The 13,029-nt window shown below is 39.7% G+C and overlaps 1 protein-coding gene and 1 long non-coding RNA gene across 2 annotated transcripts in view; one reads left to right on the forward strand and one right to left on the reverse strand.

Annotated features, from left to right (window-relative positions):
* Positions 1–361: 361 nt before the first annotated feature.
* On the reverse strand, positions 362–6,691 carry LOC149375617 (uncharacterized). The gene is made up of 2 exons (XR_016293695.1): positions 6,228–6,691; positions 362–590 (listed from the first exon to the last, which is right to left on the reverse strand). It is a non-coding gene; the product is annotated as an uncharacterized LOC149375617 (long non-coding RNA).
* Positions 6,692–11,349: 4,658 nt separating this feature from the next.
* Positions 11,350–13,029, forward strand: part of klu (zinc finger protein klumpfuss) — a 44,682-nt gene continuing 43,002 nt past the window's right edge. The window contains exon 1 of the mRNA XM_089598553.1: positions 11,350–11,562. The gene's annotated coding sequence lies outside the window, so the exon portion shown is untranslated. The remainder of the gene's footprint in view (positions 11,563–13,029) is intronic.

Below are 13,029 nucleotides of genomic sequence, written 5' to 3' on the forward strand. Positions count from 1 at the left end.
TACTCGTCCGCCATACGTAGTCGTTTGCTCTTTGATTCGGTGTATTTATTTCTACGTGGCGATTTCTAAATACTCTCGCAATGGACATTTACATTTTGAGGCTAAATATAGGCTCCGCGAGGTTGAGAGACGTGCTTCTGCTGCGAACAATGATTGACGTTTTAAAACGCTTTTGTCTATGGACACGCGTGAGGAGACGATTATACGGCTCGGTTATTATATGATGACAACAGTTTAATCACATCCTTTGCACTTTCATCCATATTAGCCGAGCTTTTTTTTTATACTTTCACTTTGAATAGAAAAAAAAAAAAACATGAAATTTTGTTTTGTTTTCAAAGAAAAAAAATTATTCAAACAATTCATGAAAGTAAGGGGTGTTGTTTCAAACCCATCAAATTTTATTTTTAATTTTGCAGGTACAGTACTGTAATTACACCGACAGGAAAAAAAAATACAACAATGTATTGCCTACATTTTTAATGACAAATTAATAAAAAATAAAAAAAAAGTCGATAGAAAAATTCATTAGTCGGTACAAGGCACCAGCGATGATCTCTCCAAGTTAGTCGAGTGGGTGATTGAAGCATCTGAAACAAAAATATCGACAAAAGTACATATTAGTATGGCGATTAAACAACAAAGGACAAGCTTTTAACGGATAAAAGTTAAATAAAATCTCGGAATGTCCGAAAAACAGTAGGGCTCTCCGTTGAAAAGCAAAATATAATAATTAGGGAGTACCCCCGTGTACACCTTAGGCTCCACCCAAGTATACGCACAGACTGGTAAAACACAACACTTCACGTCTATGGGCTCATTAAGGCTAATGACGCGGATCGCGCAATTATATTCCAACAAGCGCTCGCGTTCTCGCATATATTAATATTCACACACACATGAATCACACATGTATAAGCCAACGTATCAATTTGTTATAATTACAGGGGGGGGGGGGGCCCTCTCTTTTTCTCCTTCGAGCGCAGGGACCCCCATTGTCCGCCCCGCCACACATATGTATATATATATACCCTCTCGAAAATTATACGTCTGTCACGCGCACAGAGTTGTCACGTCTCTCTCTCTTTTTTCTCTAAACGCAATGGCATAACGTGCATTGTATACGATGTAACGTATGTATATATGTGCATACGTATGCGACCTGCGGCTAAAAAGATTAACCAGCTCCGTTTTGCACATTGCAACGCCCGGCTGATTATTATTTCCCTCTCCCGTATAACGAGACTTGCGTTTTGACCTCTTGGCTTTTTTTTTTCGATGGCGTTACCCGCGTAGTGGGGGGGGGGGTTTCTTGAATAATTGGGTTACAGTGTAACCTATAAGCCTCTTATTTTTTTAGCAACATAACGACGCACGTAGAGGCGTGTGTAATTAAGTCTTCAATGAGAGAGGCGCCCATTGCGGGTACATAGGAGCCAACGAGATTTCCAATTTACGGGGAAATCGCGGACGCATCGCTGGTATTGCGTGAAAAAGCAGCGATCAAAGGCACCAGCCGCGCGCCGAAAAGTTTTCCCCCCGTCCCGAGCCGTGCAATTTCGCCGGGCGCGCTTAAAACCCCGGGACGCGTCAACTAATCGCATATGTGCATTATACGCTTATTCATTACGCGAATTACAAATTGGCACTTTAAGCTCGTTCGCTCGAAAGACGGAGCGTGTGCTCGAGTAGACGGTCCGAGAGTGAGGGGGGGGAGAGGAAATGAGGGGCGATAGGCGCGATGATATTCAACGATAATTATCGGGTGTATAGACGCGAGCTCGGTTTCTTATCGGTGGAAGGGGCTGTGTACGATGTATCGCATCGAATGGAGAAGGAAAATTTTCACGCGTAACGATGGGTGTGCGTGAAATATCGGCCTTTAGATATATCTTTTTTTTTTTTTTTTTTTAACATAAGCTTTACAAATTCAAGGAGAGGCGGGGAAGTAGATGGAAAAAAATAAATAAGAGGAACGAAGGCAAACGTGGAAGAACCGAGGGTTAGAAAGAGAAAATACGAGGAAGAAAGAGAGGAATAGCTGAGCAAACAAGAGCGATGCTCCTTGAGCATTCAAATGGTCATGCATCCACTTAGCAAACGCTCCTCGACCGCTCGTGCGTCTGCGCGTCTCAAGTGGATAATAAACCCGTGCGCCAATAATATCCGGCTTATAGAAAGTAAATGAAAAAAAATTTTGTTCGTTGGTAGACATGAAATCGTGTGCCATCTGAAAAATTATGAAAATCGTTATGTGAATGACGGAGATCGCGCGTAATCCGAATCGACCGGGAAATACCCGCGAAAAAGCGGCGCCTCTGCCTTCCAGCACACACTTGTCCTCTGTTCTTCCATATCATTCAAAACGCTATTTGTCGCCTCGCCTATGTTACAATGCGCGCATATTATGCGCATTTACGAGTATGTGCACTACCAGGTAGGTGTAGGCCGCACACGAAATACTTATTGCACCGCATATACTTGCATTCGTGAAAGGTTCCGAGAACTACTAGGTTAACGCATATGTGTATGTATACGTACACGTGTGTGTTGGGTGTACACACGTTTTTTGTGTCTCCGCATATTGTAAATGTATACACGTATGTACATGCAACAAGCGCACGTAATGGCTGATTAGCGAAGGAGAAGGGGACGAAAAATCGGGGGTATGCATGTTTACACGAGTCCCGTGACGCCCATTGTGTCGCGTTGCTTTGATAATAGAGTATTGACGATTTTTTTTTTTTTTTTTTTTCGCGCACAAACATTGTGTCAAATGGACGCCGTGTGCAACGATAATTGGACGTGATTGAGTGAATACGTCTCTATTTATCGTTGTTGTTGGGTACACATGGAGGCTCGACTTCTGATCGATATAGGTGAGTGTTTATATAGATCTGATTTTCACTCTGTCCATTACGCAGTAGTCTAATTGCACATGTTGCGAGTACATGCCAGTTAAAGTCAAAACAATGTCATTGAAAGACACGGAAAAAATAATAACACGATGATAAAGCTTTTAGAAAAAAAATCAATAACAATGGTTTACTCGTTGAGGTAAAAAAAAAAAAAAAAAAAAAAAAAAAAAGAAAAAAAAAATTCCAACTGAAAGAGCGTCGGGATGGACGTTGAAGATTAGCGTAATAGGAGTGCAATAAAACAAGTCGGTCGTGAAACCTACACGGGAGAGAGAGAGAAAAAGAAGATCGACCAAAGTTGAAAGATATGCCGCGCGGGTAAGTACAGGCGAACGAGCCTATACGGAATAATCGATACGCACTCGCTCTCTCTTGCTCTTTCGCGTGCCAACTGTTACAATTTGTTTCGGTGACGAATGCAGAGGAGCAAAGAGGAAGACGCCGTATACTTACTCTTGGGAATTGAGGATCGTAAATTTCTCCATGCAGATTGACATTTGTCTCGTTGAGCCGCTATGTAATACATGTACATAAATGGCCTACCAGAGACACTGATTTGCCGACATGTGCGTACACGAGTGATTCATAAAATAACTTTACTTCAAAAAAAATAATTTTTGAGTCACGCGGTATTTTGTTTCTAGTCAAGTTTCAAAAAATGATATATATATTTCAAGACTTTGCAAGAATTTCTTTCAATAACTGGGGGGTTACGAGAAAATTACTACTATAGTTTGGGTGATGAAAAAAAATTAATTCGAAAAAAGTGAGGTGAAGTTTTGCTAAAGCTGCTAAGAAGTAGATAAGGTGGTGGAAAGGCGTGTTTTATAGTAGATTAATTGTTTCAAACTTCCGGAGACAGGTGGCAGATAAGAGTCAATGACCCAATAACGTACCTCAATTTTATTAATTCAAAAATTTTTCGTGGAAGTTATCGTATACACATATAGGAAAAGATAGCCCGTCTTTACGTGTACACAGCAGGCATCAGGTTGTAGATGCGTGTCACTCACTTTCTCGCAATCCAATTTACTTTTATTCCTCGAACGCGTGACGTTTCATATAAATTGTTTTTATTATAAAACGCAATATCACGCATAGTGAAAAATTGCGTAAGTATATATATGTATGATACACGCGCTCCGCTTTGACTCATCGATCTAATAATTACTCTTAAGTCGACGGCTTAAGATAAACATTCGCCGACGTAGTCACCCGCGAGGATATATATAAATATGTACACGTGAAAAATAAGTAGATAATATGCGATTCCTCGACCAGCCGTCACCCCTCCAAGCACTACCCTCTTCCTCGCGAGCATCAAACTATTTTGTCAACGAACGCTGCCTCTCATTAACCACTTACACCTATCCGCTCTTAATCCGCGTTGGCGTATTTTTCTCCCGATCCGCGACGAAAACTCGTTTACCGTCACGTCCGCGCGAGAGTACACCGCACCTCGCGGCCGATCGATGGTGGTGGGCACTTTGGCGTTTTTCTATACCTAAGTAGGCTCTGCCCGCGTAATTCCTCTCTCGCGTCGCGGCCGTCCCTGGAAAACGCCTGTAAACCGGCTCTACCTCTTCTTCCCGTCTCGCGTGTGTACGCGTCTCTGCGCAAATGGAAAGGGACGAGCTTTTATCCCCTTCGCGTGGCGCGTGGGCAGCAGCTGCGGGGACGACCAACTACTTCCACATGGCCAATTTCACGAAAACAAACGAAAATAAATATAGAGGATCCCACTCTTTGGGTTTACTGTGTGACTGTTTGTTGTATTCCTGACGCCAGTTGAAAGACACATTTTTTGGGCAACTACAATAAATTTTCATCTTCCCTTACATTATCTCCAGAAATATAAAAAAAATTCTTAATTTGCAGCAGTGAAACAATTTTAAGTGAAATTTTTTCGCGAATTTGGCTCTAATGTGAGGAAAAACATTTTCATCTTGGGATAGAGTGATTTTTTAAATGTTTTTCACGTCTAAATGGATGCAGGATGTTAGAAATAATGCGATTAACAGAAAAAAAAATTAAGCACAATTTATATTTAGAACGAACCATGATATTTTGAAATTTTATATTGTCCCGAAATTTGAAAGATGTTTTTAAAAATAATTGGCGCAAAATACGTTGTGGCGTTTTCGTAGAATCACTCGTGTATACACATGGCAGTTCATGCATGACAGCTCAAGCTTCTCGGAAAGATGAGAGCCGCGAAGTGGTGGTGTGTCGGTCTCTTTCTCTTTGCATGCGTGCGTATGGCTTATCGCGACACCTTGACTATATTTTTATTTTTCTTTTCTTAATTTAATTTTTTTTTTTTTAGTCCAACTTCAAATACCCGTTTTCCTGACGCTCATGACGATGCTTATCGCCCTACGCGATATGATAAATTTAATATTCCAAGTTTACAGTCGAGTAATTATTTTTTAATTATTCCACTCAACAGCCAGCTTAGTTTTAGTAACTTTAAGATTATAAAACAAGTAAGTTGACTTTTAATGTGTTTGACTAGAAAATTTTATTTAAATTGTCGTTTAGTTGAAAACAACATTGATGTAAAGATTAGATTTAAGTTATATTTAATTGAAATTTTATTTTCGTAATAGATTATAGTATTGAGTAAATGTCCGTCCCCTGAATTTCAATTTTATTGTTGGTTATATAACTAACACAATGGACATTGATATGCTATCAAACATTGGCAAAGCACTTGAAATCAACTGAAATAAGTTGGTAAACATTTGTACGTACAATACTGTCAAATGTGCACGTGGGAGTGTCCATGAGAAAGAGATACACAACACTTGACGTGCAGTCACAAACACACTTGCGACGCGAAGAACAAAATCAGGTGCGAGAGATGCGTCATAACAAGGTGGTGTGTGTGTGCGTGCACATGAATGAGTGTGCGCGTGGTATTTCCAAAGAATGTCAACTGTACACGAAACAATTACAGCTGTAGCAATCCTTATCACACCCAAGGCACACCTTATCGCAAAAGCTGACGAAATTCTAGTGAAGGAGATACGTGTATTTCCACCTCTGAAGTCATCGCAGTAATAAAATAAGTGAAAATGTATTGCGAATAATGTGCATGGATGTAGTCGGTAGTACCTTTACAAAAAGCAAAATGTATCACTTGCCAGAACAAAGTGACGTTATTTACTAGAATATCTGCAGATTCCAATTATTCACGTGGAATGGAAAAAAACATGTAAACGCGCCTTACAACGAGAACTCGAAAAAGTACAAGTAGGCTTGCGAGCACATGGGAATACTTAGGAATGTAAAATTATATTCTCTCACCTGTTTGATATCAGTAGGTATGATGACGATGACGTATAGTAAAGACCGAGCTGCGGCTGTTATTCGCTTATGTGCAAGAAATCCAAAATCTTCTTCCGCCATTCGAAGATGGGGTCCACGCATTTTTCAGGTTTATTGCAGGCTAGCATGACTACCAGTACTGCGATAGCCAGCAGAAGCAAGATTGTGAAAATAGACGAAAGAATGCACTTGATCGAGCACATGTTGCAATGTCACAGTATTTTTATCTAAGTGGTGTCGACACAGGTCTTAACGATATTGAAAGTTCCGAGCAACAATTGACGAGTCAAGGCTGGTCAAGGCCACAGGAAAAGGCGCGTAAACCACTCGGAAATGCCCTCCCGCATGAACACAACGAAAACACGGGACTGGCTTTTGTTATATTCACGCAGGGCTCAGGTGAGCTCGTATCTACGGCGTTGCCGAAAAGCGCCACTCGAGCGCTAGCTGTCGCCGCCGATGTTTTCACGCGCGTGACTATACACATATATGCAAACGTACACAGCTACATGCTCTACATATAGAAAATATGGTTTTACGAGCGTCGAGGGGCCTGAAGAGGAAGGGAAGAGCCATAAGCGCTTTTTTCTTATCTCTTTCATCTGTGTTGGCTGTTAGGTGGGCGGGAGGAGGAGGGGGGGGCATCCACATATGCCTATACTTCCACTACATACGTTGCAGTCATTACATCGCGCAAGGGAAATCAATACAGACGGACAGATAGGAGTAGTTTTTTTATTTTATTTATTTATTCATTGACCAAGAGAGAAAAGGACAGGAGTACGCACGATAAGTGCAACTTTATAATTATGTTGCCGCTCGTTATCTATATGGGTCGATCCATGCGACAAAAATATCTAGGTGCGAGAATAAGTATATATACCTGTAGGTATTCAATAAAGGAAGACCATTATACGCATTGGAAAATAAGTACACGGTCAGTTTATCTGTTTGTGTTTTTACTTTAACGTGAATACAATTCGCTAGGAACAATTTTTTTTTTTGAATTATGGTATACAGACCCATATGGTGTGCATTTGATGATATAGGTACAAATACAGTGTACGAAGATTGTGTAATATATCTGACGGTACTAGTGATTTTACCCCGAAAATTTTTATTTGGGACCACCACTAAAATAAATACTATATAATACACTTTAGGTAGAGTCGTGTGTATTGTTCGATTGATTTTAATTATAAAACTAAAACCTTATATCTGAAACGAAAATTAAAATCGATTTGTTTCCTTGAGTGACTCCATGGTATACAGGAGTTCTACTGTACCGATTGGCATTAATGACCGAATCATCGTATTTTCTGCGTGTATGGCTTTATTCGTTAAAAATGGGCAGCACGGAATTTGAAAACCATCCAGTCCGACAGTTTTTTTTTGTTTAAAAATCTGCGAAAGAGCGAAATAGGGTTATGAGTTACATCAGATATAGTTGAAGACAACGTGGCACATGTTTACATGCAGGATTTTTCCAATAATACACTCGGTGATTTACGTACATATCGGGTAAGTACAGGGTCGTGTATTCTCATGGCACGAAAAATTCCCGCGTCATGGTAGATTGCTATATATGTAAGCACAGAAACTTGATAAAAATACATTTTCAATGTAAATGATTGATGACCACTTACCCATAAAAAGCCCTGTAACTGCCCGTAGAGTAACTATGCTGACAAGTAAATCTTCATTGTTTGTGGCACGCAATAACTTGAAAAAATAACTGTGTCGTCGATGCACGTAGTCTCCTTTACTTGTCACCCTTTGACGTTGGTATAATATATACTTACATCAAATCTTTCTTAATCCCAGAAGCACGGCAACAACAACAAGTACCATTATTAAGATCGCCAACGAGATAGCTATGTGCTTGCGCCACTTGTAGAGCATCAGCGTGGTAGAGGTAGACGGCATTTCGCTTGTAGCTAGTTCGAACAGCCCAAGTGGTATATACCTAAGCTAATGACTGAGCCGACTGAAACAGGGAAAACAACAGACCCACCGCACACCCGCATATACACAATTCATGTGAGCTTATAATTGCTTACCGTAACTACAGCGCCACTTGTGTATACTTTATACTTTGGCACGCACGAACGAAAGCTCGATAAAAGCTTGCGAAAATAAACGATTATTTGTAATCCTTTTCATTTGTACTACATAAAATGTAAACAAGCAAACTATACATTAGATAAGAAGAAAACAAATTTGATCCCCTCCTCTCTCTTACTATGAGCTAAGGAGGAGGGGGGGTAACGAAGCAGCTAACCGTACAGTTTTTCTCGAGTTTTTCGTCTTAGTTATTACAATGTCCGACAAATGCTACCGTACCGAGCAATGTATATTTTGTCATAGCGAGTAGGTTGTAAGTATATTCAGAACCATGAAATCATCTTACCTTAAAATATAATTTGGGCGGCATAAGAGCAACTATGAGGTAATTATATGGTTACTTCTGTATACATCACGGTAATTTTGATATATTTTTTTTACTTATATATCCTTAATTTTGATGTGAAATTTCTACAAAACACTTGTTGCTGCTTTACTCGTTTGAGCATCATTTAAATTAATTGGTTCAATTTATTGGCATGATTCTGAGTTTTTTAATTTTTTAAAATTAATTTCTCGAAATTGATAAAATCGAAATAAAGAAAAAGAAAAAACTAATTGACAAAAAAAAATTTTTTTAGCTTTAATGAGTATGAAGCTGGGTATCAAACAATAAAGCAATCAGGCCCAAAACTTACGATAATCGGTCGACTGGGATCGAGTTGCGTCCTGTAAGATAACGTGCAATTCATTTGTTGAATAAGTGGCTTGTTTTTTTTTTTTTTTTTTTTCATCACGTCATAGGAAACTTTAAACAAATAAAAAAGTAACTTATACCAGGATTTAATAAATTTTAACAAAAATTAACGTGTAAAATACAGATGTAGTATTATATATTAACATAAAATTCGTAATTTAGAAAACACCTTTTGGAGCGATAGGTGTACACTCGTCACAGGTTGAAACGAATTTAAATATACGTACACATAACATATACACCTACACAAAGTTACAATTTACGGGTTATTGAACCCCTAAGGGCACAATAACAAAATTTGGTACGAATTCAACTGCTTCATGACAGTCGGATTTATAACAATAAGTGTAAGCATTACAGGTTTCCAAATTCATATAAATCAATGGTCTGTACACGATGTAACTGAAAAATCAGCATGAATTGTCCACTTTTATTACAGGGACGCAAGCTCTTTTTGTCAAGACTCGATAACTGCGAATCGGTCGAGGTAGTCCTGAGATGGATTCTTGATCGAATTTGTTGTTTGTAATGAATATTTGTTTGATGCGCAAAATACCGAAAATAATTAGTAGTAAAGTTAATCGGAAATAAATGTTTGCTTTTTACTAACAAATTTTTATAATTTATGTCACCTTGCGATACTTGATCATGCAATACACGATATGGTATCATGAAAAATATTTTATTTATGAACAAAGATACTCAAACTAATTTCAATGAACATCTCATGGAACCAACAAACTCATACTTTTTTAAGTAGCGAAATACGTTTGAAAAGTCAAAAGCTCTTTATCAATTAAAAAAAAAAAAAACGTTTTACCAGGTCTCGCAACGAAGTTGCAAATTTCTGTGAACTTTGACATATCATTACTGGATATAAAAAAAACCTCTCGGAATTATTAAGTTTGTTTATTGTGTATTTATACCAGAGCACCAGTTTAAACGTACAAAGAGTAAAATAATTTGTTAATTCATAATCATCTTTTTACATTCACATGGCAAAACATTCATAGAATGGATGTAACATCACATCTTGGGTACACTGGATTAATCTGATGAAACAATCTTTTTTCTTTTTTTTGTCACCATAAATAACTCGCATCTCAATAAACATTGTCTTTTATCACAAAAAATAAGGTGGTGGGTGTTGTTGCCAAAAAGTGCTGGCTGCAATTTTCACGCTCACCAGCGAATAGTACGGAAGGGGGAAGAGCCAAGCGTTTTTTTTTTTTTTCTCTCCCTCTTTTTAGACTCCTGCTCTCATATATCGCCGAGAGTAGATCGAGTGAAGAGAGTACGTGTGTGTGACTGGGCAGGGGTGGGGTGTAAAAGGTACGTGCAACAGCAGCACGCGTGTGTGGGGAGCGCGAGAGGGAGAAAGGTAGGAACAAACCCGCGGTGGCTGCATAGCCCGCCCGCTAGCCGCCGCCGCCGCCACCGCCGCCACCAACTACGATCGGCGAACTGCTACACGACGAGAGAGAAAGAGAAAGAGAGGCGGATCGCACGACGACGACACACAACTTTGGCTCTGGCTCTTCTGGCAGTCGGCGCGAGACCGCGCTACCGTCAATCTCGATGGGATTCATGTTGCATACGTGACATCGTATACACGTTACTTTTTTTTTTTTCCTCGTTGTTTATCAAATACAATTTCAGTGCGTTTTTTTGCTCTCTCTGTAAATTATTTTCTACTGGTTGTTTTTGACCAACTAGTATCAGCGCTTTCAACGTTTTTCCACAATTACACTCGAGTGCGCGCGTTTGTGTGCTCCAATTTCTTTTTTTCTTTTTTTTTCGTACAAATCCGAGTCTGTTGTACTTATCGCAAAGTCAGTCGAGGGACTGTTTGTATATGTTAATGACGTTCGATAAGTGTTGGCTCTCTTTTTTGTGATTAAATACTTATCAGAGTGTGACGCCGAAAAGCCCGAGGAGAGAAGAAGAAGAAGAAGCTGCGAAGAAGATCTAAACAAAAAAACGCACGCCACTCGAACGGATAAGTAGTAATGATGTAAAAATAGTGTCTTTCGCATGTGCGAAAAATAAAAAAATTAAGTGCCAAGGAGCCGAGAATACGATGATCGATAAGACGTGCGCGTGTGACTCTCTGCCGGCTAGTGATAAACCGATGCTGTACTTGGCATATTTATGAAAGAAATCGAAAAGTCACTCGATACCCGCAGTTGTGTACACATTATTTCAATACGCAATCTCGACAACGCTAGTTCCAGAAACTTGAATGAGTCGAGTACAATAAGTATATATATGTATACACGAATTAACGACGAGGGTAAAAAGCTCGCGCGCCCGTGAGGAGGAAAAGGTTAAGCAAAGTTCTTGCGTATACCGACGTTCTGTCTGCGTGCGTTGGCGGCTCACGTGCAGCCGATAAGACAAGCTACGCTGGGTCTCGCTGTGGAAGGATTATTCGAGCCTCGAGCGCCGGCTGGATGCGGCTTCTGCGCCGGAGACCTTGAGGAGCGTTATTGGGTAAGCCTTTGCACGATGATAATACTTTACTGCGGTTTCGTCGCCGTTGTTGTTGTTGTCGTCGTCGTCGTTTGTGGGAATCCGGAGTGTGAATTCGCCGCGCGTTGCGATGAGAGAGCAGCGGCCGACGGGAAAAGCGCGCGCGACTCTTTTTCTGTAACGGTGGTGTGCGCCGGCGCGGGTGGCAAGTTCGCGGTAAGTGTATACGCGGAGGTCATTGGAACTCTGGAGGCTTTTGAGGTTTTTCGTGTGTACCTGTTGAGCTATCGCGTCTTGGGATGGTTTTACGTTTTTTTTATAAATTTGCGTTTCGGTTAAAATTTTATGTGACTAAACGTATGTCTCTTTTGTACGCAGCAAATTCATACAAGTTAAAAACAAAACTAGTAGCGCATTGTACACGTGAGATCGTTTGGGTAGCATTACCGATCGTGTAATATTGCGTCTACAAATCTTGAAGAAGTAATTTTCAAATTGTATAAAAAAAACCGTTATTACGGTGTTTGCACGATGCAACAAGCGCGCCAGTAAAAATGTGCGAGTTCGCTTGACATCTAATAATAATCCGTTTATTTTTATTGGGGGGAACAAGCGTGCACGGGGAGCTTGCGACGAGCAAACTTACGTCATTGGAAATTATCTCCTCGGCGCTCGCTCTCTCGCTATGTTCAATAAGCTCGATTAAATCTTTTCGAGCGCTAAAACTCGTCCGAGCGACCCCGGCGACCGGCGTCTTCTCTCTCTGTTTTAATATGCGCGCACACACGAGCGAATCAAAGTAGGCTCTTGCATTTGCGTCAAAATCGTGATCTAATTTTTTGCTTGGTGATTATTGGAGGAATCATGCGACCGAAGCTTTTATGTTTATACCGATTGCTTTCAAGGAGATGCAGCATCGCCGCCAAATTACTTGTTAGTTTTTAATTACACCGTTTGGCAGGAAATTTTCAATATTAGGTTCGTTGAAGATTAAAAGCACTCAAAGACTATTATATCGTTTGACCCCCGGATTAAACACAGACTATCATTGAACTTTGCTCATTGATTGTGAATGAGTATTTGACTATATTGCAATTTCATCAACAATTTTTTTTTTATATTTGTAAAATACGTAAAAATAGTTTTCGAAAAATATTCATGGAAGCTTCATGTCGTTTGGGGGAGTGAAAAATTCAAACGAAATCGTAAAAAAGAGGATAATGAAGAACAATCTTTTATACGTTAGACTCCGGAACGGAAAAGATTTAATATTGATAAATGGTATGATTTTAGTGCAACCGATGATTTAAATATCTTCACTTTAGATAAAAAAAAAGGGCCCCGTAAACGTGCAATCGGCAACAAAGAATCTACAACAGCAACGAATTCCGTCTAATCAGCTTACAACGATGACAAAAAAAAAAAGAAAAAAAGAAAAAAAATGGTATCATGCATAATGTACTCCGTAGAGGGTTAACGATGACGCTC

The sequence above is a fragment of the Copidosoma floridanum genome, unplaced genomic scaffold, assembly GCF_036245765.1.
Source record: "Copidosoma floridanum isolate Cflo_tuat_1 unplaced genomic scaffold, Cflo_Japanese_pri ptg000006l, whole genome shotgun sequence".
Lineage (NCBI taxonomy): Eukaryota > Metazoa > Arthropoda > Insecta > Hymenoptera > Encyrtidae > Copidosoma > Copidosoma floridanum.